The 22,718-nt window shown below is 56.6% G+C and overlaps 1 protein-coding gene across 19 annotated transcripts in view; it reads right to left on the bottom strand.

Moving 5' to 3' along the window:
- The window catches only part of TBC1D22A (TBC1 domain family member 22A), a 508,739-nt gene that overhangs the window by 183,227 nt on the left and 302,794 nt on the right, over positions 1-22,718 (bottom strand). The window contains exon 12 of one of the 19 annotated variants that reach the window (XR_013524311.1): positions 1,484-1,605. The exons of the other annotated variants lie outside the window; for them this stretch is intronic. The gene's annotated coding sequence lies outside the window, so the exon portion shown is untranslated. The remainder of the gene's footprint in view (positions 1-1,483; positions 1,606-22,718) is intronic. 19 annotated transcript variants of the gene reach the window in all.

Below are 22,718 nucleotides of genomic sequence, written 5' to 3'. Positions count from 1 at the left end.
CCAGCCTCCCTCTGCAGTTGTGGGGGGGCACACACTTGGTCCGTCATCACCAAGGGATGTAACCAGAGGGAAAGGTGCCCTTCAGGGGAGCATCTCTCCACGGGGCTGAGCCATGATACGTACTATGCACCCTTTGGTGGCCTAAGCTTGCCCCTCCCTCCCCGTTTCCCTCGCTCTCTCCCAATCTCCTGGCTCAGGCATCCCCTCCTGCATCCTCCAGTCATGCAGGCGCATCCCAGCACAGCCCAGCACACCCCAGCATTGCAAGGAACCTCCCTCGAGGGAGCCACTCACTTGGATTCAGGCGGCACCACCCCCACCTGCCTGAGCACCAGGTGGCCTTGTCACTGCCTGTGTGAGTTTTAAGACGCTTTTTCTTTTCAACAAAACCAGTTTTTTAAGAAGTGCCTGTGGGCTGCACCCATATGCCTTGGTTTATCCAGTTCCCAGCAGCTTAGTTCCCAAAGTGCTGTTGGCATGTTGTAATGCGAAGTGTTTTGATGACACCAATCACCTTCCCCAGCTGTCCTCCATACATGCATTTCTTTCCACTGGCTTGTTTAATCCAAGTCTCCCTGGATTTCCCAGGACGCGCAGGCGGTGGGACTCAGCGGAGGCTCTGTTCCTGGAGGCGTATGTACAGCTGCCTGGTGGCCATGGGCCCCAGTGTGCCCAGGGTCCAGTCACTCAGCACGTTCCCAAGGGGACACCCCATTTCTCCTGCACCCTCCTTCCCTCCCACCCCATGCACAGCCAGACACAGGGGCAACTGAGCAGCTCAGGTGGGATTCACAATGTGGCCGAGAAACCCACGTGGCTCCTCACCTGAGGCCCTAAAGTCACTCACTTGAAACAAAACAATATAACACTCAAAAGTAGCCGCTTCTACCTCTGACCACTTTGCAGCTTCCTCACATAAGATCAGAAAACTGAGGATGTGACCCTGCAGGTCTCCCTGCAACCCAACCCAACTAGCCCAGGCCCAGCTGAGAGGCCTGCTAAGTCTTTGTGGAGACCCACAGCAAAAATACATAAATATATACATGAAATCTTTCATAATACTTGTTTCTCAACCCTCCCCCCTAAGGCCAGGGAGCCAGGCCTGCCCCCAACAGAAACAGGTCCAGAGGTGTGCAGCCATAGGAGATGGCGGCAGGAGGGTCCAAAGCCCTGGCCCCTGGAGAAGGGATTCCATTTGCACAGAGCCCACCTGTGAGACTGCAACTCTCTGAGTTCACTTTTCACTAATGTTAGGAGGAACCAAAAAGAACTCAAAAACAGGCTTAATTTGTAATTGAGATTCTTCTGCTTAAAAAAAAAAGCCATAGACCGGGCACAGTGGCTCATGCCTATAATCCCAGAACTCCGAGACGCCAAGGTGGGCGGATCATGAGGTCAGGAGATCGAGACCAACCTGGCTAACATGATGAAACCCCGTCTCTACTCAAAGTACAAAAAATTAGCCATGCGTGGTGGCGCACACCTGTAATCCCAGCTACTTGGGAGGCTGAGGCAGGAGAATCACTTGAACCCGGGAGGCAGAGGTTGCAGTGAGCCGAGATTGTGCCACTATACTGCAGCCAGGGCGACAGCGAGATTCCGTCTCTAAGTAAAGAAAGAAATAAAATAAAGGAATAAAAAATGTAAAAACCCTGACACATCCTTAAGAAACCGCTTCTTTATCATGATGATTAAAGTGTCCAGTACATTTTTCAAAAAGACTGCCGACCGCAGAGAAGAAACTGAGGACACTGGAGAGCTCACATTCATTCTTCATGAAGTTTGATTAAAAGCAGCACATTCCTGACGCCTTAATGGGCTGGCGATCCTGAGTAAGACAAGAGACACTTGCGGGGCCATCTCAGCGTTTAATACCTAGATGCCCCCAGGATTCCTCCTAAATCACCTCGTCCTGTGCTACGGTGACGGCCACAGAACCCCGCCAGGCACCGAGAAGGGCAAGGGGCAGTGAGTGCCGAGCATGGTGGGCAGGACCAGGCCCAGTTTGGCCCTAAAGCCACGTTTAATGACACTGCATTGGCGGCAGTGGGAAAAGGAATCCTTTTTTTCTGAAAATGTACTACCATCTCTGTACTTAAAATAAAATGCCATTAGGTAAAATGGATCAGACTGAACCATTTAATCCTCCCTGACATTAACCATACTGAGTCAAACGGCTCAATCTGCAGAGACACACAACAGGGATTCCGGTTTTCTAACCCTGTGTTTGCTGAAGCACAAGTGGCCTCCGTGCCGGCGTGGGGCAGCGTGATGCCCCGGACTGCAGCCCGGGATCTCAGCAGCTGCACTAGCCTGTTTCGCTGCTGACCGGGATAGGAGGGCCAGGCCACCGGAGAGCGCAGGTGCCGGCAGCAGCTCCCCGACCATGGCAAAGCATTGGCCCTGCTCCACAAGGGCCTGTCCACGGCCAGTGGATCTGTGTCCCCCGAACCCAGATCCTGATGGTTCCTGTGAATGTGACCTCACTGTAAAACAGGGCATCTGAAGATGCAGTTCAGATGGGGTAGCGCTGGAGAGGGGTGGGCCCTGATCCAATGATGGGCATCCTCACAGGAAGAGGACAATGTGCACACAGCCACACAATGGAAGAACGCCACATGGTAACAGAGGCAGAGGCTGGAGTGAGGGTGTCATGAGCCAGGAACTCCAAGGATAGCCAGTAACACATGGGGGCGGGAAGGGGAAGCATGGGGCAGATTCTCCCGTGAAGCTTCCAGAACAAGCCGGCCCTGCCCATGCCCTGATTCCACAAGTCTCAGGGGTGTCAGCCTTCTGCATGTGGTACCTGGCGGCTCCAGGACACAGATACTCCACACAAGTAACAAGCCAGTCCTGACGTTCTCCATCCCCTCAGGTGTGAATAAAGGGGCGCCCAGGCTCACTCTCAATACCGTGCTCCCCAAATATTCCTGAAGCTCCAGCAGGAATGAGGCTGGTGGTGCCCGGGCCTTGCACCACAGTGGCCAGGTTCAGTGTGCCCTGGTGTACCCCCGCCGGCTCCCGGCAGGCTGTCACCTCCATTGCTGGGATGAGGCCTGGCTTCCCCCTACAGCCTCCCGCACATGGCCAGGCCTCACTTTCATCTCCCCGGCCCTCTGCGATCGTTTCACAGACAGACCTCTCAGCGGCAGGAGGGCAGCTGTGCAGCTCATGCTGGGTCCAGGGAGGCAGCGACTAAGCTTGCACTCCAGGACGCCAGGGGACAGGATGAGGATGAGCAATGCTAGCGGGGGTTCCACGCTGGCCCTGCCAGGCAGGCACTGTCATGAGCGCCGCTTCCGAGTAAGGGACCTGAGAACTGGAGAGAGAAACCCCACCCACTGAGGCCACAGACCCAGTGAGGCACGGGCCACAGGGCTGCCCTCACCCACACCACGCCGGGGCTGAGCCCTGGGCTCTGGGGAGGGGGGCACCATCACCCCACTGTACATGGTCAAAGAGACACCCCATGGCCTTTCTGCAACCAGGAGGCATCAAGAGCTGAGTCTAGGCCAAGCAAACTGCAAGCCGTCACCACTTCTGATACCACTGCCGCTAACCGGCCCCTGACGAAACCGCGTATGAAGGATTTATAAAGTGGTCTGTGAACGGCAGACACGAAGTTGAAGAGGCCGTCCCAGCCACTGGCATCACGCGCGGCCAAAGACAGAGCTGGCTGGAGGTCATGTGGCAGGATGGGGTACAGCCCCCCCAGGCTTTGCCCCCCATCTTCCCCCTGCCCCTGAAGGAGCCTCCGATGAAAATGCAGGCCCCTGCTGAATGCTGAGAGGTCAGAACAGGACTGATTAAAGTGCGTTTGCATACGTATTCCTGTTTTTCAATATTCAAGAACCAAACACGTGTGAAGCCCTTTTAATAGCTTAAACTTAATTCACGTTGAGCTATGCCTTTGTGGGAGGCCACTGGCTGTGCTGGTGTGAGGGAGCAGACGGAGCCCTCCGGAGAGCAAGCTTCCGCCTACCGTGTTATCCCCTATCCCACGCCCAATTCCAGCGCATGGGGGCGCTGGGGCTGAATTCAGACAGGCTGACCGGCTGCCAGGGCATCTTCAAGTGGACACCACTTCAGTCAGATCAGAGGCTTCCCAGCCTGGGACAGGACAGGCTGTTTAATGTGATGGGGATGAGGACAAAATCCTGCTCATCTGGTGACCCCCCCGAGGCTGCTATGCCCGAAAAGCGGGATGGGATATTCAAATAAATCAGGGCTCTGGACCCAGAAAGACTGTGTTTTGGAGCAAGTTCACAAATTGTGAGGATTCTCGAGTCTGTTTTATTTCAAGCTGATGATTTAACTGAAAAACCATTCTAAGAAAAAGCATTACTCTTATTATCGTGAATGCTCCCTTCAATGGTATCAGGAAAATCCATACATACTCCCCTTGGGCCCCAGAGAAGGGGTCCCGGGACACCCTACTCTCAGATGAGAAGTCTGGAGCCCGGCGGCTCCTCCTGCCACACGCCTGCTGCATCCCTGCACGGGGTGCCAGTGGCCAGAGCACCGGGAACAAGCGTGTGGGGCCTCCTCCCTCTGGGGTCAGAACAAAGCAGCTCACACACAGACCCGGCCCCAGGTCAGGGGCCAGCTGTCACAGGCAGAAACTCAGGGGAGGCTGCAGAGACCACCGGCCTGCAAAGAGCCCCACTGCCAAAGCAGCATGCAGGCTGAACAGTCCCAAGGAACACTCGGTGTCACCACCTCTGGGAAGAAACCTGCACTTGGGTACGCTTGGGTACTGCTGCAGAGGGAGAGAAACACTGGCTCCCAGAAACCCTGTCTCCAGAAAGCTGAGGGGCTCAAAGGGCTCTGGGCGGGCTTCCCGCCACAGGCAGGGCGTGGTCTGGCTCTGATCCCAGGCTTCAGGCCCTCGGGGCCTCTGGGTGCAGGCTGAGAGGTGGCAGAGAGGTGGGGCTGCATCTGTGGATCCAGCTGTAGAAAGATGCAAGCGCTTCCACGGAGACATTCAGAGTGTGGGTCGGGCACCTCACCTCCACGACCACACAAGAGACACAAAGCGCTGATCCTGCGGTCACAGCACCCATCACTGTCACCTGCCAGAAAACTGCCAGAAAGGAACCCGTGTGTGACCTTGCCATGCAAAGGGCAGGCCTGGGTGTGGCCTGAGTGCGGTCAGAGGAGTGGTCACGTATCCACTGAGTCCTACCATGTGCTGGGCCCAAGGACACCCTCCCTGGTCTCAGAGTGGGTATGGATGGGGACAGGAGGTCACTCTAGCAGGAGGAGCAGGAGATGATGCCAACAGGAAGAGAGGTGAAGAAGAGGGAAGATCGCAGGAGGCAGGAGCTGCTGGTGCCACGGCTCTGGGAAACCCCTCTCTACCCTTGTGCTCAGCCAAAAGCTTACCACTGCTCCACCAGGAAGAGAGTCCACATCCCTCCATGATTCTGGGTGGGCCGTGATGGAAGAGGCCCAGCACAGTGGAAGGGATGCTATGTGCCCTCCGAGGCTAGACCACTAATAAGCCACGCACTTCCACCTTGTTCCCAGTGATGCTACGTGCCCTCCAAGGCTAGACCATTCACAAGCCACACACTTCCACCTTGTTCCCAGAGATGCTATGTGCCCTCCGAGGCTAGACCATTCATAAGCCACCCACTTCCACCTTGTTCCCAGAGATGCTATGTGCCCTCCAAGGCTAGACCATTCACAAGCCACCCACTTCCACCTTGTTCCCAGAGATGCTATGTGCCCTCCGAGGCTAGACCATTCACAAGCCACCCACTTCCACCTTGTTCCCAGAGATGCTATGTGCCCTCCGAGGCTAGACCATTCACAAGCCACGCACTTCCACCTTGTGCCCCTCAGATTTAGCCACCATGCTGTGAGGAAGCTCAAGCAGCACACAGAGAGGCCCACATCAAGAGGAGTGGAGGCTCTCAGCCCCCCACCCTGGCTGAGCTCTCTGCTGAGCTAGCACCAACTTGCCAGCCAGCGAAGTGAGCCATCTTCCAACCTGGGGGTTCTCTAGCCCCGGGGAGGGCCACCCAGTCCAGCCATCTGCACTGAACCCTGCACACACCGTGTATCTGTGAGCAAAAGAACAGTTATTTTAAGTCAGGAAGTTTCGGGTGACTTGTTTCACGCTAATTGGTAACTAGACCAGTACATGATCCAGATGAAACCTGCAGCCTGCCCAAGTTATCCATGAGTGGTGGGTGGTGGCAAAGAGCAGCCATTCCAAGTAGAGGAAGAAGACTGGCTCATAAGACCCTGCTCCACGGCCCCGCAAGCCACCACATGCAACAAGTTTGCTTGGTCCTGTGTCTGGGAAAAAGCCGGAAGGTAAGAAACAGCAGAGCAAGTGCAGGAACATGGAAACAGGGAGAAGGCAGCACCATGCTGACCGCAGAGGAAGGGGGCCATCTGAAGGCAGGCACGGTGGAGAAACAGGACAGGCAGAGCAGGAGCCACTCCAGGTGCAGCACCAGCAGGACTCCAGTGGAGGACAGACAGAGGAAAGAGTCTACACCAAGGGTGATTCTCACCCAGAATCACCTGGGGCTCAGGAGCCACAGATGCTTGGATCCCACCCCCAGAGACCCCAATCTACTGGGGTGTTGGCACTAAAACCACCCCAGATGGTTCCGATGTGCAGCCAAGGCTGTGTGCAACTGGCACTCTAGAACGGGGGGTCAGGGCTAGCGGCCGACACTAAGGGCGCCCAGCAGGAGTGGTCTGAGGGCAGGTCAAGAGGCTCCCTCAGGACTCGAGAGGTCTGCGCTGCATGTGGGCTCCAGGCTTCTCTCCTCACCCACCTCCTAAGGTCAAGCAGAGACCATCCTCATTTTCCTACTCTCTCCACACGAAGCCGCACCTGTGTCTTGACAGCAACAGAAATCACTACGGCACTTAAACGCGAGAGGACCCAACGTGCGCTGCATTTTGGAATAAAACAGAAAGAAACATACTGATGTTGGCCCAGGACAGAGGAAGCAACACCAAATGCTTCATTCAGGCAGCCACATGCCACTTCTGACCCGACTAGAAAGCCAGCCGGCCCAGCCCTCACCCTCCCTCACCCCAGAGAGAACGGATCTCAGACACGAGCAGGTGTCCCAATCCCCAGGAGCACATGGACTGCCGGGACACACAGAGCTTCTGACTCAGGAGGCCTGGGGAGGACTTGAGAATGTGCATTTCTAACAAGTTTCCAGGGGATGCTGAGGCTGCTGGTCTAGGGTCCACACAGTCAGAACCCTGGGAAAACATTCCACATTGTGACTGATGGCAACAAAGTCATCAGTCTTTTTTTTTTTTTTTTTTTTTTTTGAGATAGAGTCTCACTCTGTCACCAAGGCTGTAGTGCAATGGTGCAATCTTGGCTCACTGCAGCCTCCGCCTCTTGGGTTCAAGCAATCCTGCCTCAGCCTCTGGAGTAGCTGGGATTACAGGCATGCCCTATCGCACTCAGCTCATGTTTGCATTTTTAGTAGAGACAGGGTTTTGCCGAGTTGGGCAGGTTGGTCTCGAACTCCTGACCTCAAGTGATCCACCCGCCTCAGCCTCCCAAAGTGCTGAAATTACAGGCATGAGCCACCACGCCTGTCCTTGTCATACTTTCTAACCTCAAGCAGGGAGGAAATAGATGGATGATTTTAAGGAAAGAATCCTTTACAATGACAAACCACTGTACTACACAAAGACAGGAACCACCGACAATGCGAAATCCTGGCTAGACCTCGAGATGACGAGAGTGGACGAAGACAGGTGAAACGGGCATATGCTGCAGCCCAGCTTGTCTGAGACTACAGAAGAGACAAAATAAAGCGCAGCAAGTGTGTGTAGGTCTCCGTGGGATGACTGTGCTGAGGATCTGAAGCCTCCCTGGGATCTGCGCGCGAAGCCTCTGTGAGGGCCGCTGGTATAGCCAGGGCTCCACCAGGTGCTGGTGGCTGAGGACGAGCAGGACAGGATATCCCCTCTTGAGGGGATCCCAGACCGTGGAACCAGGCAGAGACCACGACGAAGGCAGAGGAAAGGGTGAGGGGAGGAGGAAGCCCAGGACACTTGGCATCTCTGCGAGAGCAAGCCAGGACCTACAATCTGCCCCAAGGAAAGCATCCAGGCACCTTCACAGAGGACGGTGGTGGGGGCACTAAAGAAGACAGCATGGCCCAACCTCTCCAGGAGGCCATATGCGAGCAGTTCCCTGGTTACCTTGAATGATCCCGAGTGTCACTGCGGGGGTTGCCAATATACCTTAACTGGGCAAAGCCAATAAAACACGAGTGACCGTCTGCCTCTGCAACTGCCCTGATGATGGGAGCCGAGCAGCCTGAGATGCGAGGGACGCCAGGAGAGCCTCCCAAGGCACCTGTGGCTGGGCCGGCTCCACTACATGTCCCGTCTGACACCAGCTTCCTGTGTGATCTGGCAATTATCTGTCTGCTGAGCCATCACCAACTTTTCCCAAAAAAAAAAAAAAAAAAAGAGTCAGAAGCCCTTGGCAGGGGCCGCAGAAGCTGAAGGGAGGCCTGCTCTACCTGCTGCAAGTACACAGGGCACCGTCTCCTGGCACCCTGGTTTCCGTGATAAACGGAGCTGACAAGTGCGTAACATGTGCACCAACAGTCAGGACATAAACTGCCACAGTCCTGTCCAAACGAGGCCTTTTCTCCAGGATCCTGAGCCCCAGAGTCTGCTTCAGACAGGAGGATGGCCATTTCACTGCGTTCCTGCAGACCAGGCGGCTGTTGGATGCTCCCACAGCCTCCCGTGCCCCGGAGCAGACAGCTCAGCCTGGAGCTCATCTTCTGTGAAACACAAACAACGTGGCACTCGTTCTGTGCACGTTTACAGTCACAGATGGTCCTCTTCCAAAACCATCTTTAGTAATAATCATAAGACCCCTCCTGCTACCGTAAAGTCTAAATGCCAGAAACACGTGCTGGCCGAGACCTGAACGTGCAGGGAGGCTGCCGGAGCTCCGGCAGAAATGGTGCCTCCATTTCACTCCAAATAGCTCATGACAGAAAAAGAGACCTTTGAGTCTCACACATGGAGGTGGGAGCTTAAAAAACGGCCTTTCAGGAGGATGGTAATTCTTCATCCCTTAAAATAATTTATGTTACCAATTCCTCAATTAAACAAGTATCTTTGGGTGACAGACACGGACTTGCTCACATCGGGGGTGGAAACACACATACACACTCACAATTCAGTGCTCAGGAGAAAACTTTAAAACCTTTACATGCGGCTCAAATGACTCCAGCGGAAAGAAGGCACAAAGCTGTGGCTTCTGAAAAGCGAAGTCAGAGTGGGTGCTGGCGAGAGAGGCGGGGGACGCAGCCGGTGCAGGCCCCTGCTGGCTTCACCTGCTATTTCTCGCTGCTCTCTTACAGCATCAAGAAAGGGCCCCAGGCCTCAGAAGAGCGGGCGCCCACACCAGCATGTTCAAGATGCCCAGCAGGACCCTGGCAGAAAGCCCAGGTGCCAGGCAGTGGAGACGCCCACACGGCATGGCCTGTCCCCCGGTGCTCTGCTACTTGCCAGCTGGTGGCTTTGGACAAGAGCACCTGCCCTGGCCGAGCCTCGATGTTTTCATCTGTACGGTGGCTGTCACAGCGCCTCCTGCACGCGGCAGTTCTCAGGATGAGAGGGGATGTGTAGAGGGCCCAGCGCAGGACCTGGACTCTCCTCAGCTCTTGTGTGATGATAAGCAGCCCTTCTTCACTGTCAATCGAGGGAAGGGGTATGGGGAGAGGTTCCCCAGGGCCCCACCACTGCTCAGGACCTGCCTCCTTCACCTGGGGTCCAGCATGCCCCATTCACGCTCCTTAGTGGTTCCATTTCATTCATGCCACCCTATTCAACCAACAGTCAGAGCAACACAGCTGTGTCAGACGCTGTTTGAGCACTGGGACCTAAGAACCAATCCCTCCAAGGCGTGGGCCTCAGGGAGCCTAGTGGGACAAAGCCACTGCGGCTTTCCAGGGACCTGGCCTGTCCACCTGGACATCTCTCTGAGCCCTGCCTCCTCGCTATAACAGGAAGTCACAGGTAAATGATAATGTATAACTGGGAACCAGGGGAGTGGCCTGGAGCAGGCAGAAGAGAGGGCAGAGAGATCAGGGAAGAGTGGTAAGGGAGGGAAAGCAGGAGTTAAGAGGAAGGAAGGCCTCTCGGGCTGAACTGGACTGGACTAGACTGGACTGGGCAATCGTAACCACGAGGAGCCGGATGAGGAAGGACAGTGGGGCTCCGGATGAACTCCTTCCTGCAGGGCTGGCCTGGCTGCCCAGCACTGGCCCTGTGACAGCTTCTGTCAGGCAGGTGGAATCATAAGCTCGGGGACAGGGAGAGGGACAGGATCATAGGAGTCTAAGAAGAAAGTCAGGTCAGAAACAAGCAGCTCCAGGCCTGCATGGCATGGGGAGGAGGCCGGACCCCTCAGAGCACACCCACCACTGAGACGCAAAGACCGGCTACGGGCAGGGAGCTCTGGATGGCTGGGCCAGACAGAGGAGTCTGCATGCAGGCTTTGGCGTGAAGCTAGCCTGTTGCCTGCTGAGACGAGAGTGGCTGCCAGAGCTCAAATCTGTTGGGCAGTCCTTGCTGTGCCAGCCCCTTGGCCTGCAGTCCTTGCTGTGCCAGCCCCTTGGCCTGCAGTCCTTGCTGTGCCAGCCCCTTGGCCTGCAGTCCTTGCTGTGCCAGCCCCTTGGCCTGCAGTCCTTGCTGTGCCAGCCCCTTGGCCTGCAGTCCTTGCTGCACCTAGGGCAGTCCAATGGGCCAGAGGTCGAGGCCCAGTGCCACACAGTAGCAAAGACGTAGCTGAGATGCTCGTAGGGCCTGTCTGACCACAAGCCCGGGGTTCTTCACCTGTCAACTGCCCACCAGGGTAGTCCCTCTACAAGTGTAGCTCCATTTTACTCCATAACCCCCATGGGGCAGTGGTAACCATTTTGATATGGTGTGGCTGTGTCCCCACCCAAATCTCATCTTGAATTGTAGCTCCCATAATCCCCATGTGTCACGGGAGGAACCTGGTGGGAGGTGAGTGAATCACAGGGGCAGGTTTTCCCATGCTGTTCTTGTGATAGTGAATAGTCTCACGAGAACTGATGGTTTCATAAAGGGCAGTTCCCCTGCTCACGCTCCCTTGCCGGTCGCCATGTAAGAGGTGACTTTGCTCCTCCTTCACCTTCCGCCATGATGGATGGATAAATGGGTGGGTGGGTAGCTGGAAGGAGAAATCTCAAGAGATCTGATGGTTTCATAAAGGGCAGTTCCCCTGCACGTGCTCTCAAGAGATCTGATGGTTTCAGAAAGGACAGTTCCCTGCACACGCTCTCTTGCCTGCTGCCATGTAAGAAGTGACTTTGCTCCTCCTTCATCTTCCACCATGACTTTGAGGCCTCCCAGCCATGTGGAATGGTGAGTCCATTTAACCTCTTTTTCTGTATAAATTACCTAGTCTCAATTAGGTCTTTCTGAGCAGTGTGAGAACACACTAATACACATCTCCACTCTGTATAAGTTACCCAGTCTCAAGTAGGTCTTTCTTAGCAGTGTGAGAACACACTAATACACATCTCCACTTGGCTTAGTGAAGTGAGGGATGTGCCCACGTCTCCTGGAAAGAAAGCACAGTGACTTTTCCATCTGGGTTGGAGCCGCCCTGGTTCCCTGCACCCAGAAGGAAACGTGTGAAAGTCCTGCTGCAAAGTGCAGGGGAAGGCGGGCAGTGGCCCGAGGGCCATGTGGTGGGAGGCAAGAACTTCAGTTCCTGCGGCTGGAGATGCTCAGGACTGGCTGGGAGGGAACCCTAGCTGGGGTCCAGGGCTCAACTGTGACAGCCTCAACCTAACTGGTGAAGAGGCAACTCCAGCTGAAATCCACCTACAGACTTCCTAAAATGACCAAACTTGACATCAAAACAGCCTCAGAATCCAACACCACTGCATCAATCTGACTCCCAGGCCTGAATGCCACAGACCGGGGGCCAAGGCAGAGTCAGGCACCAGATGGGTGGGCTGGCCTCACAGGATTTCTCCTGAGTGGCTAAGCCTGGGCAGCAAGGCAGGGAAAGGCAACATAGGAGGTGGCTGCTGGACCCATGCCTGTGACTGCAGCCTGCCAGCACCCCTCCACATCGGACACCGCTGCCCCCACTCTGCTCCATGCCCCTCCCACTCCGTGTCTGTCCCTGCTGCTGCCCCCACTAAAATGCTGTGACCTCACTCTGCGGAACGCCATCCTAGGACCGCCATCCCAGATACTGCTCAGGCAGTTCCCACTGGTCTGGTAAGAAGGTCCCCTGACATGAGACCATGTTCCAGGACAGAAGGCCTGACATGAGTGTGGCCACATCTGTGTCCTTAAGACCCAGCCAGCTGCCCGGCCCAGGCATCAGTGAGAAGACCCACAAGGAGAGAGGATGGCGGCTGCACACAGATGGGGTGGAGAGGGATCCGAGAGGCATTTGAGGGAGGAGTGGGTGACGGATGGCACAGGCACAGAATGAATGGCCGCTTCTTCCTGGTTTCTGCGCCGGGAAGGTGGGTGGTCTCATCTGCTGAAAACAAGCAGGCTCATTCTGAAGGATACTGCTCAAGGTTCCACGGTGAAGTCAAATCAGCCATCAGCTCACAGGCAGCACTGCGCCTTCAAAACCCACTCCAACTAAAACACGCTCTCAATCACTGGCATGCACCCAGCAGAGAAGATTTCCTTAAATGGCAAGCAGGGCTTTAGATACAGGAGCACCAAGGACAGTAATACTGAGGGAGGTGATCCGTCTACACCACGGCTGGGGCGGCAGCAGTGTGGAGCATCACCCCGCCCAGCCCACCACCCACATACACTCTCCCTAAGAGACTTCTTTCGGGCCACCACTACCCCACCCAGATGGCTCCAACAGACCCAAGACAACGCCGGTCGCTGGTGTGTGCACGGGAAACCTAACTCAAGCAGGTAACGAAGCCTGATCACGGGAGCCCTGCCCAGCCCAATAGTCCGAGTGACGGGGAGTCCTGCTCCCCAGACACCACCTTCCTTCCCATGGAGCTGGATGGCAAGGACCCTCAATGGCATATGCCCACTGCCCAAGAGCTCAGACCCAACTATGGCTGAGGCCACCACATGTGAGCGGGGTCACATCTACAGTATGTCCTACTCATCCCAGCTCGTAGCGACAGGCAGGGGCTTTTAAATGTCCTTTTCCCCCTGGCCCCAAGTGCCAGAACAGCTCTTCCCCAGCCTCCTGGACATGCCTGCCCTCTCCCTCCCTCTCCACGGTGGCCTCTTTGCCTGGCTACATCTCTCCGCCTCCCCACACCTCCCTAGTGCGGAGATGCCCTGAGGCTAGAGGCTGTGCCTCCCCCACGACACCAGCTAATAGCATAGTCGGGCTCCAAGTTCTTGCCTTACAGATCTCTGCTGAATGTCACAAATGTACACACCTGATAGGGGCCTAATCAAAATTCTCAATAAGATCTATGATTTGGATGTGTATTGACACAGTCACCACTGGGGATAGTTTCTTCCACCCACCCACCCCCCACCCATCTATTCATCCATCCTTCCCTCCCACTGTCCAGATGACCACTGCAGTGTAGTGTCGGTTTGCCAGAGACGTGCCAGGGCAATTAACCACCCACCCGCTCCATGCTGAGCATCAGCTCTGGGCTTGGCAGCAAAACACTCACAGGACTCCGTTGTCCTCCTCCTAGATCTCACACACGGATCAAGACAATGGCAACAGGAAGAGAAAGACCTGTGGGGACAGTGGGGGTAGAGCCCCCAGCAGGGCACAAGGGCCGGCTTTGCGGCAGACCCCAACACCCTAGGAGGGACCCAGCACCCATGAAGTGTTATGCCCAGCTCCTACCGGTGCCCTCAAGTCGCCCCCTCACCTCCTCCATTTCAAAGGCAAGAAAGAGGCTCAGAGGCCAGGTCCCCTGCCCACGGCACCCAGCTGCTCGGGGGTGGTCAGGACTCTAACCCAGGGCCGTGCTGGGCCTGGGCTGTGAGCCCTAGCTCAGGCTTTCAGGGTGAGAATGCCAGGCCTGCACACGCACCCCACGGCCTGTGCCCTGTACACCACAACGCTTCCGCTGTTGACAAGGTGACGATGGGAAGGAGGGAGGTTTGAGGGAATTGGATAAGCCCCTCACCCTTGCCCCACAACTTCCGCATGTGCACAGTTATCAGCCCGACCTCCCCAGGAGCAGCGCTCACCGGCAACTGCCCATGTGCCCGCCGCCGGCCCTGCGACTCCACTTCAATCAGCAGCAAAGCGCCTGTCTTTGCTTATCGCATCAGCGAGGGAGAAATGGATGCCCAGGATTCCATGGGCCTGAGAAGGAAGTGGTGCTGCACGGCCACAAGAGCAATGAGCTGCCACTGGGACAGCTCTCAGCTGTACTAACAGAGGGACGTGGCGAGGCTGCAGGAAGGACAGGCGGACGTGGTGAGGCCGCAGGAAGGACAGGCGGATGTGGACAGGCTGCAGGAAGGACAGGTGGACGTGGCGAGGCCAAAGGAAGGCCTCCCAAGCAGATGCTGGAGGCAGCTCTATGGAGTGTAAGTCACGCAGGCAGGAAGCAGGGGCAGAGCAGGAGGTGGGCTGGGAATGGACACAGATGATGGGGAGGAATGGCCAGACAAAACCAGCACCTCTCAACTCGAGCGTCGCCACGAGGAAGAAGGAAACCAAGTCCCTGGCTGGCTCCTCTTCATCTCCATCAGCTCTTCCAGCATGAGCAGCGGCGGGCCCACTCGTTCCTAACTTGGCCAGGTGAGACTTCAGGATATGCCATGTGTTCCCACCACCATCTTGCTTTTTTCCCAAAACAGTAAAAAGCACCCATCTTTTTCTGCACTGTGGGTCCCTGTGTGTCCTTCCTCCTCTCCTAGCAGCCAGGGGTGCTGGGGGCTTGTGTCAGGGATCCTTGCCCAGAGCCCGGAGAACTGGCTGCTACCCAGAGGCTCTGAGCAGCCCAGGGAGGAAAGTGCGGCTCTCACACCGAGTCTGGTCCTTGCGAAGCCGGGTGACTGATGAGTCAGGTCCTCTCCCAGCCTGTCTCCTCTTCCATACAGAAGAGAAGTGACAGCCCATGGTAACAGCTGCCCTTCTAGAGCATTCCCATGTCCTTGGTTCAATTCCATTTCTTAGGATGGCTGGAGCTGCAGCTCACAGAGCCCCCTCCTGTTGCTCCTGGAAGACGGAATGTGCTGGTACGCCTGTGCGCCCACAAGGCAGCAAGCAGGAATCCAGCCCAGTGCCTGCAGGAATCCAGCCCAGTGCCTGCAGGAACCCAGCCCAGTGCCTGCAGCGCAGAAGGGCTCAGCCAGCGCCAGCAAATGTTATGCTGTCAGCCGATTCAACAAAATGACTAACAATGTTCCTTAGCCAGACGAGCTTGACGACACGTCATGAATTTGCCCCACACCATCCTCTCAATCTCCGCCTGTGCACAGCAGCCTCCCTCCTCACTAGCGTCTCTGGTGGCTCGGTCCTTCTGCTCTCCTGATCCTCGCAGGCCTGGGAACTGCTGCCCCAAGTGGGAGAGAAGTGCTGCCCATCTCCTTGAAGGGCTCTGGGAAAGCAGGCCTCCCAGTGGGCCTGACGAGGCAGCCCTGGGGCAGGCCCCCCTGCTTGCTGGTCCTGCAGGCAGCTGTGGCCTCCAGAGAGGAGGTGTCCTCCTGAGGGGCACTAGGAGAGCAAAGCCCCAGGCTCTGCCTCTCAGGAGGGGCCCTGGCCCCTCACCTTCTCCACTGCAGAGCTGAGAAACAAAGACCGGCCCACCACACCTGCAGGCAGGGAGAGAAGAGAGCGGAACAGGAGGCGGCGCCAGGTGTCGGAGGAGACCCCACCCCCAGGCCAGAGGGGAGGGGCACGAAGCAGTGAAGCCCTGGGCTGCTGGTGGGCACGATGCTTGGGGCAGCACTCGGACACAGTAAAGGTGCCAAAGTCAAATGACAGAGATGTGACAGTGTCCACACAGGCAAAGAAGAGGGAGCCAGTGTACAGGTGTACGGAAGCCCAGCCAGCGACCCAGCATGTCACGGCTGCGTGGCATCCAGGGTTTTTACCAAGACCGCAAGACCACCAACAGGAGGACACTGGGTCCCACAGAAGACCGGCCGGGCAGCCGCAATGAACTGACAGACAGGTCACCGTCACATGGTGAGCCTGGAGTCCCTGACTGGGGGCAGTGGCCTGGAGAGGCAGGAAGACGCCCTGGGGACTGTGGGAGGCCGCCCTCCTGTGGTCCTGACTGCCCCACGGAGCCTGCACAGTGCTGTGTATGGTGACAGGAGGATCCTGCTCAGGATGGACACAGCCTCCGGCCACTGCCCCTCAGAGCAGGGGGCCATGGTGTGGCCGGGCAAGCACAGGGCCATCCCCACAGAAAAGCCTGGTGCAATACTGGCAGGCAATGTCCTGGGCACACCATGCTGCGTGACCCCAGGTAAGCTCCCTCCCCACTGTGGGAGGGTCTCCGGGTCCTTTCTCTGTACACAGTGTATCCCAGGGGGCACGTCCATCAGGCCGCCTCCTTCTAAATGGACCAAGCCCATCTTCCTTCCCGGCCTCCGACCTCCTCACCTTAGGGGTCCCTCCCAGGCATCCCTGGGCTCTCCTGCTGTGCCTGCCTCTCAAAGGGGACTCCCTGGCTGGTACTAGGAGGCCACACAGGCTGCATGGCCAATGGGTACCTCCTCAATGGGCACAAGCCCGACTTCTGGACCACGGAATGATTCAGTATTTCCTAACGGACTCAAGTATTCAAAATGAATGCAAATGACTGTAAATAAGTGTTGATAAAAGCAAGTTAGAACACTGAAAACATCCCATTCTAACTCCAGACTTGGCTTTCTGGGCTGTCTGCCGCTCTCCAAATGAGGCCACGTTCAGAGTGACAGAGGACCCAGACACCTTGCTGGAGGGAAGCCCAGTGAGAGCCAGCCCTCCGCCGAGGAGGCATCCCGCCAGCTCTGTGCTTTCTGTCCACGCATGCAGATTCCCTGGAGGCTGAGAAAGCACACTGTGAGCTGTGCTTGTGGCAACACCCTCCGCCTCTGTTCACCTCCACACAGTGACCGCCTCTCAGGGCAAGATTCTGGAAGAGCAGGTAGCCAGGAGAGCACCGCTGAAGCAAACTTAATCCCAGAATACAAACCAGAGAAGGACTCTTCCCCACCCATCACAGAATATAGCGGGAGCAGAGGAACAAGAGAGGTAGGAGGGGAGCCAGATGGGAGCAGCCCTGGGGCTGTCAGAAAGCGCCGGCCGCCCCCTACCCCCGCAAGCAGCTGGGGCACAAGCAGGAGCGCCCACCTGCTCCTGTCACAGAGGGTCTCCTCCAGTGGAGCCCCACAGCCTGGCACAGGCCCACCCTTTGAGGGGACCTGAAAAGCACTGCTGGCCCAGCCTTGCAGGAGAATCACCAGGCCCTCTACGGGAAGGGCATTTTGAGATCCACGGATGTCCCAGCTCCCTAAGCCCCGCCTGCAGCCCCGAGGGCCGGCCCTGAAGCAAGTCCAGGAGGGGCAGAGGCGCACGGCTGAGGACCATAATTCCACAACCAGACCGTCCTTTAAGGTTGGAAAGATGGTATCTTCCAAATCTGTGCATTCGGGAATAGTTTAAAAAAAAAAAAAAGTCTTACAAAGATTTAAAAATTAAATTTTAGTAATTATGTATAACCAAGTACCTTCTCTGAGAAATGCAATTATAGGGAAATTTGCTCTAGTCTGGAAACTGGAGGTTTATGTATTTAGAAACAAGATTACTGGAATGTTCTGCTGAAGCAGAGGTAGGAGCACCTCCCTGCTCCCACCCCTCAGCTCCTTTCTACTAACTACAGCCTTGAGGGAAGGATGGTCCCTACACTGACCCGGCCCCCAGAACCCATGGAGCCCCCTGGGGAGGCCCCAGAGCCACCGCCCCAGGCAGGTCTCCTTAGCAGGGAGCACTGCTGTCCCTAGGCAGCTGTGAAGGTCTTCAAGGCTGCTACCCTCTCTCTTCCCTCCCCCATGGTGGTGTGTCAGTCTCCTCATCCAGCGACACTGTGACCAGGAGCTGCCACCCAGGGTCAGAGCGAAAGCCAGTCCACCTGCTGCCCACAGCATGGCAGACACACCACAGGCTCCTCCCGGGCTGCTTCCGGCCACTTCCCCCTCCTCCCCCCGCCCAGGTTCTGCCCTCACTGAGGTCCTTACGGAGCCCCTCCACGGCCTGCAACCCGACTCCGGGACCCACACGTCTCTGGTTGCTCTTAGCAGCTGTCTCCCGGGACCACCCTGTATTCCGTGCCGAGGGCAAGCTCGTAGAATCAGGGCCCAAGCAGTGCCTGGAGACGCCGCACGTGCGGTACCAAGCACGTGTGTGAGTGAACCGACGCGCTCCAGCTTAGACACCACGGATGAAGCGACAGGTTACCTAAAAAACACAGCACAGCCAGCTGCGAAGAACATGGGAAACTTCTGAAATTAAATAGCGCCCATGGAAATAAAAATGGAACATGGGTGCTCCTGTCTACTGCTTAACCAAATCAGGAACAATGAGGGAAGGAAAATGGCCAGTCATGGGAAGGGGAAAGAAAACGCCCCTCGTGGACTGCTGGCCGACTGCGCCGACTTCCTCCAACACAAGGCACGCGCCCACCAGCAGCCCCTCTCCTGAACACTTCTCTTACGGGGCTGTTTCTAAACACAGGAGAAGCTTTCAGCGCAAATTTATCATCTCTCAGTCATAATCACACTGAAAGGTCACCCCACCACATCTAAGTACACTGTCATCCAGCCACAGGCCAGAATACTGTGCAACGATTTGAAACAAGAGCTACAAAGCCCCCGGACTAACACGGAAAGCATTACGACCGGGCACGGTGACGGAGGCAGAGAAACGTTTACGTACTGCTTGATTTGTATGACGTTTTACCAACACTCGTAGAAAGGGAGAGAAGAGACATGAGCACCTGCTTCAGTGGTGGCCATTCATGTTGGCTTGGATATATTCGAAGGGGAGGGTTTCCTTCTTTAATCTCTGTCAAGTTTCAGCAATATACATGCACTCTCAGGATGAAACTTTTAGAATTAACGTTTTAGAAAACTGTAGGAGGGCAGCGGAGAAGTGCATGGTGTCTGCAGGTCTACTCAGGACAGCACCACCCACACTGGGTCCCTCCGCCCAGCGCCCCAGAGGTGTGAGTGAACCCAGCCTGGGGACCTGCTCTTCCTTCCCACACACACTTCTGTGTGCTCAACAATTAAGTTCCAAGAGGCTCGTCCAGGGGCTGGGAGGTTAATATCGGGAAATGTCAATACCGGAACAGTGGCGTGAAGCTGACGGATGGCCCAGGGCACTGTCCTAGTATCACAAGCCTGGTCACGAAGGACCCAGAAAGGAAGAGTGCAATGTGCGCTCAGCAGAGCTGCGTGCGCCACACTGGGGACCCAGGCCGAGCGCCGGCCTCCTCTTCCCGGCCATTAACAAAAGGTCACGGAAAATTGGACTGGAAACCTGGAGAATGCTCCCCATGCTGGGGACACACAAGGCCAAGCCCCTGAAAGCAATTCCTGGTTAACTTCTCCTGTTTGGATTTCTTCCAGAATACATAAAAATGAAGGTAATTACCAGGCTACAGGAGACCCTGAAAGAAGAACCTATAAATCCAGAGCTCATGTGGGCAGTCAGGTATGCCCCTGCATGGGTGCCACCCTGTCCAAAGGGTCCTGTGCAGGCCCCTCACCCCAACACTGCCCCTGATAATGGCACGGCAGGGGTCCCACCTCCCCCCAGAGCTGGGCAACAGCAAAGACAGCTCTTCCCCGTCCCAGCCTACACAGGACCACAGCAACCTCCGTTCACCAGGAGAAGCAATGCAGGAGCGGCCTGCGCAGGGGCGGCAGAGGAAGGGCAAGGGACGGGAGCTGGCGGGAGAGGCCTGGCCTGAGGGAGCTCTAAGTGCCTCCCACGGCTCTGTCTGCCCCATGCTCCTCAGGCCCAGCAGCAGCCACTATGGATGTCTTCACCCCTTACTACTTGTCCTCTGCCTGCCAAGGAGGCTTCTGTAACCAGGGACCCTGGCTGGAGACTCCTGAGCACCGTCTCAGCAAGTGACAGTGGGACTAGATGCACTGGGGCCTCACCACCCTGTCCTGGAAGGTGATGCATCCTCCATGTCCCAGCCTCTGGCTGGATGCCACTCTTTCCCTACCTGACAGAGACCGTGGGTGACCCTGGGCTTGGACTGACCCAGTAAATGCTAAGGGGGTGCCCTGAGGGGAGCCTTCCTGCAGTGTGAAACCCTAAAACCACACCTCACAAATAAGATGGGTCCACACACACCTCTCAGCTGCAGGGCCGGGCCTGGGCTCCTCTCTCAGCTGTACCCAGAGAGCAGAGTCCCAGGATCCACAACCACAGCAAGAACAGCAGAGCTGGGGCAGCCTGGGGTGGACTGGCAGGCATCTTGCCTCCACTGGGACCTGCTCTGGCTTTTTTCTTGTGCCTTTCATTGAAAGAGCACCAACTTGCAAAGAGGATACCCACCCACATGGTCTGGGAAGGAGGCCGTGTAGAAAGACTAAGGGGCTGCCCTTAGTCTCCGGGCTGGAGTCAGCTCTGCACTTTGGAGCAGAAGTCCTGTGGGCAGCTCAACACAGAGATGGGAGCAGAGTCTGCAGCAGAAAACGGCACAGCCCGAGCCCGAGCAAAGGCAAGACGCAGGGGCAGACAGCAGGAGCATGGGAAGCACACAGCCTCCACGCCTCTCCAGGGCACCCGACAGGCTCTGAAGACCCCAGCTCTGAATCCTGCACAGGATGGTGCAAGCTTCTTCCCCCATCAAGGATGAGGTCTATTGAGTGTTCATTCTCAAAGTCCCGTCAAAATGCAGGCCTGGCCTCTGGTCACCATCACTGGTGGCTCCATCTCACTGCCGGCCCAGGGCTGTCTATCTGTTCCCAGCACACAGCTGTGCTGAGGGTTTGCGTCCCCCCCCCCACCTTTAGCGCCCAGCACGCTGCCCGGCACAGGTGATCCACTCAACTCTTCAGGGATATGATTTCAGTCACCAGCCACAAGATACGATTCCATCATGTTCCTAAAAGTGTACGGTTTTTATTTAATACACAACTTTCATCAATATTCTGTATTCCTTTCTCGTCTCGTCAGAAATCTTCCCAGGCCATGCATTTCGAGCGAGAGGGTAGGACTGGCCTTGGTGTATCACAGAATTGCGCCATGTGGGGAGGGAAGGTCCCTGAGCCCTCCTCCGCCACACCCTCTCACTAAGAAAACACAAATCCTCACAGCAAGTGAAAGCAAGCCCTCCTCTGGGGCTTCGTCCCACAGGAGGCCCAAAGCAGTCAGACAAGCTGCTTAAGGTAACACTGCAGATAACATATTAATGAATGTATCATCTCAAAGCTCAGCAAAAATGCCCCATAGAAAGTAAACTCTTGTGGCCTGATGTGGGGCGGCCCCACCAGCCTTTCTCACAGTCTTGGGGAACACGCCCCCAGGCGGCCTGCTCAGGCCCTGCACCTGGGATCCCGCTGTTCCCGCAGCCTTGGTCTGGGATCTGAGGGGCCCCAGAGGGGCCCCTGGAGATAATCAACTCAGGCATCAACAGCTGACTCCTCTTCAGTCAAAACCTGGACACATGCAGGGAGGAGACACTGCGTCAGGGGCCTGTGCTCTATGGCAGCAGCAGCTTCAGTGGAAAGGTGTGTTTCATGTTCAGCCCTAGTCTCCCTACCCACAGAGCCAGTCCCACACCCAGTGCCACAGAGACCAAGTCCAATGCCCATTCCGGGGCCCAGCTCTCAAGTGTGAGTGGCACTGTGTCCCTGGCTTCTCTCCTGTGGCCACAACTTCACAAGGCCAGGTGGGAGCAACCCTTCCCAGCGGGCCCCTACCACACCCTCACTCAACAGGTGTTCCCAGGCGGTCCCCCACCACAAATCCCGACCAGTCCCTAAGGGAGGTACAGGGGCTCTGGGGCCCATAGCGTTCCCAGCCTGCCAGGGACCTAACAGGCCTATGACTCTCCTCCAGGAAAGCAGCTGGACCTACTGATACCACTACGTCCCAGAGGGAAGCCCTGCACAGTGGGGGCAAGGACTGTGCACTCCGCTCCCCCGAGCCCTGACCTGTCAGAAACAGCTGGCCATCTTACTCAGGGGCCCTCCGGGCATCCTGTAAGTGACTTGGACTTGGAAACCCTCCTTGGGGGGCATGGCCTTGTGTGCCCACACACACAGACACCCACAGGTGGACCCACTTCACATCCTCCACCCAGGGAGCGTCACCCAGTCCATCTGAGGGGCTTGGGCCCTGTCTCCCCCTCACCAGCGCCCACGGCCGGGAACCTCTTCGGCCCGGGTCTTCTCACCTCCACCTCTGCCCAGGGCCGTCCCCACTAAGAATTGCTGCTTTCTCCACTCACCTCTGAAAATCAGAGGTTGGGGGTGCTGTAGGGTGCAGTGCCAGGTGTGGGGAGATCGTGGAGACAAGGCTGCAGCCACCAGAAGGGGCACGGGCTCTGGGACCAAGACCAAGCCCCACTCCACCCCGCAGAGCACCTGCTTCCTGGATGAATGACGGAAACCAGCCGCTCACAGGCCACCGTGGCCACAGATCACAGCCAGTCCCCACATGGTTGGCAGCTGCTTTTTATATTGACTGTCCTGGTTCATACAGTTGGGCCTCAGTAAGGGAC

The sequence above is a fragment of the Callithrix jacchus genome, chromosome 1 (assembly GCF_049354715.1).
Source record: "Callithrix jacchus isolate 240 chromosome 1, calJac240_pri, whole genome shotgun sequence".
In the NCBI taxonomy this organism is placed as follows: Eukaryota; Metazoa; Chordata; class Mammalia; order Primates; family Cebidae; genus Callithrix; species Callithrix jacchus.
This window is presented reverse-complemented; position numbering and strand designations above follow the sequence as displayed.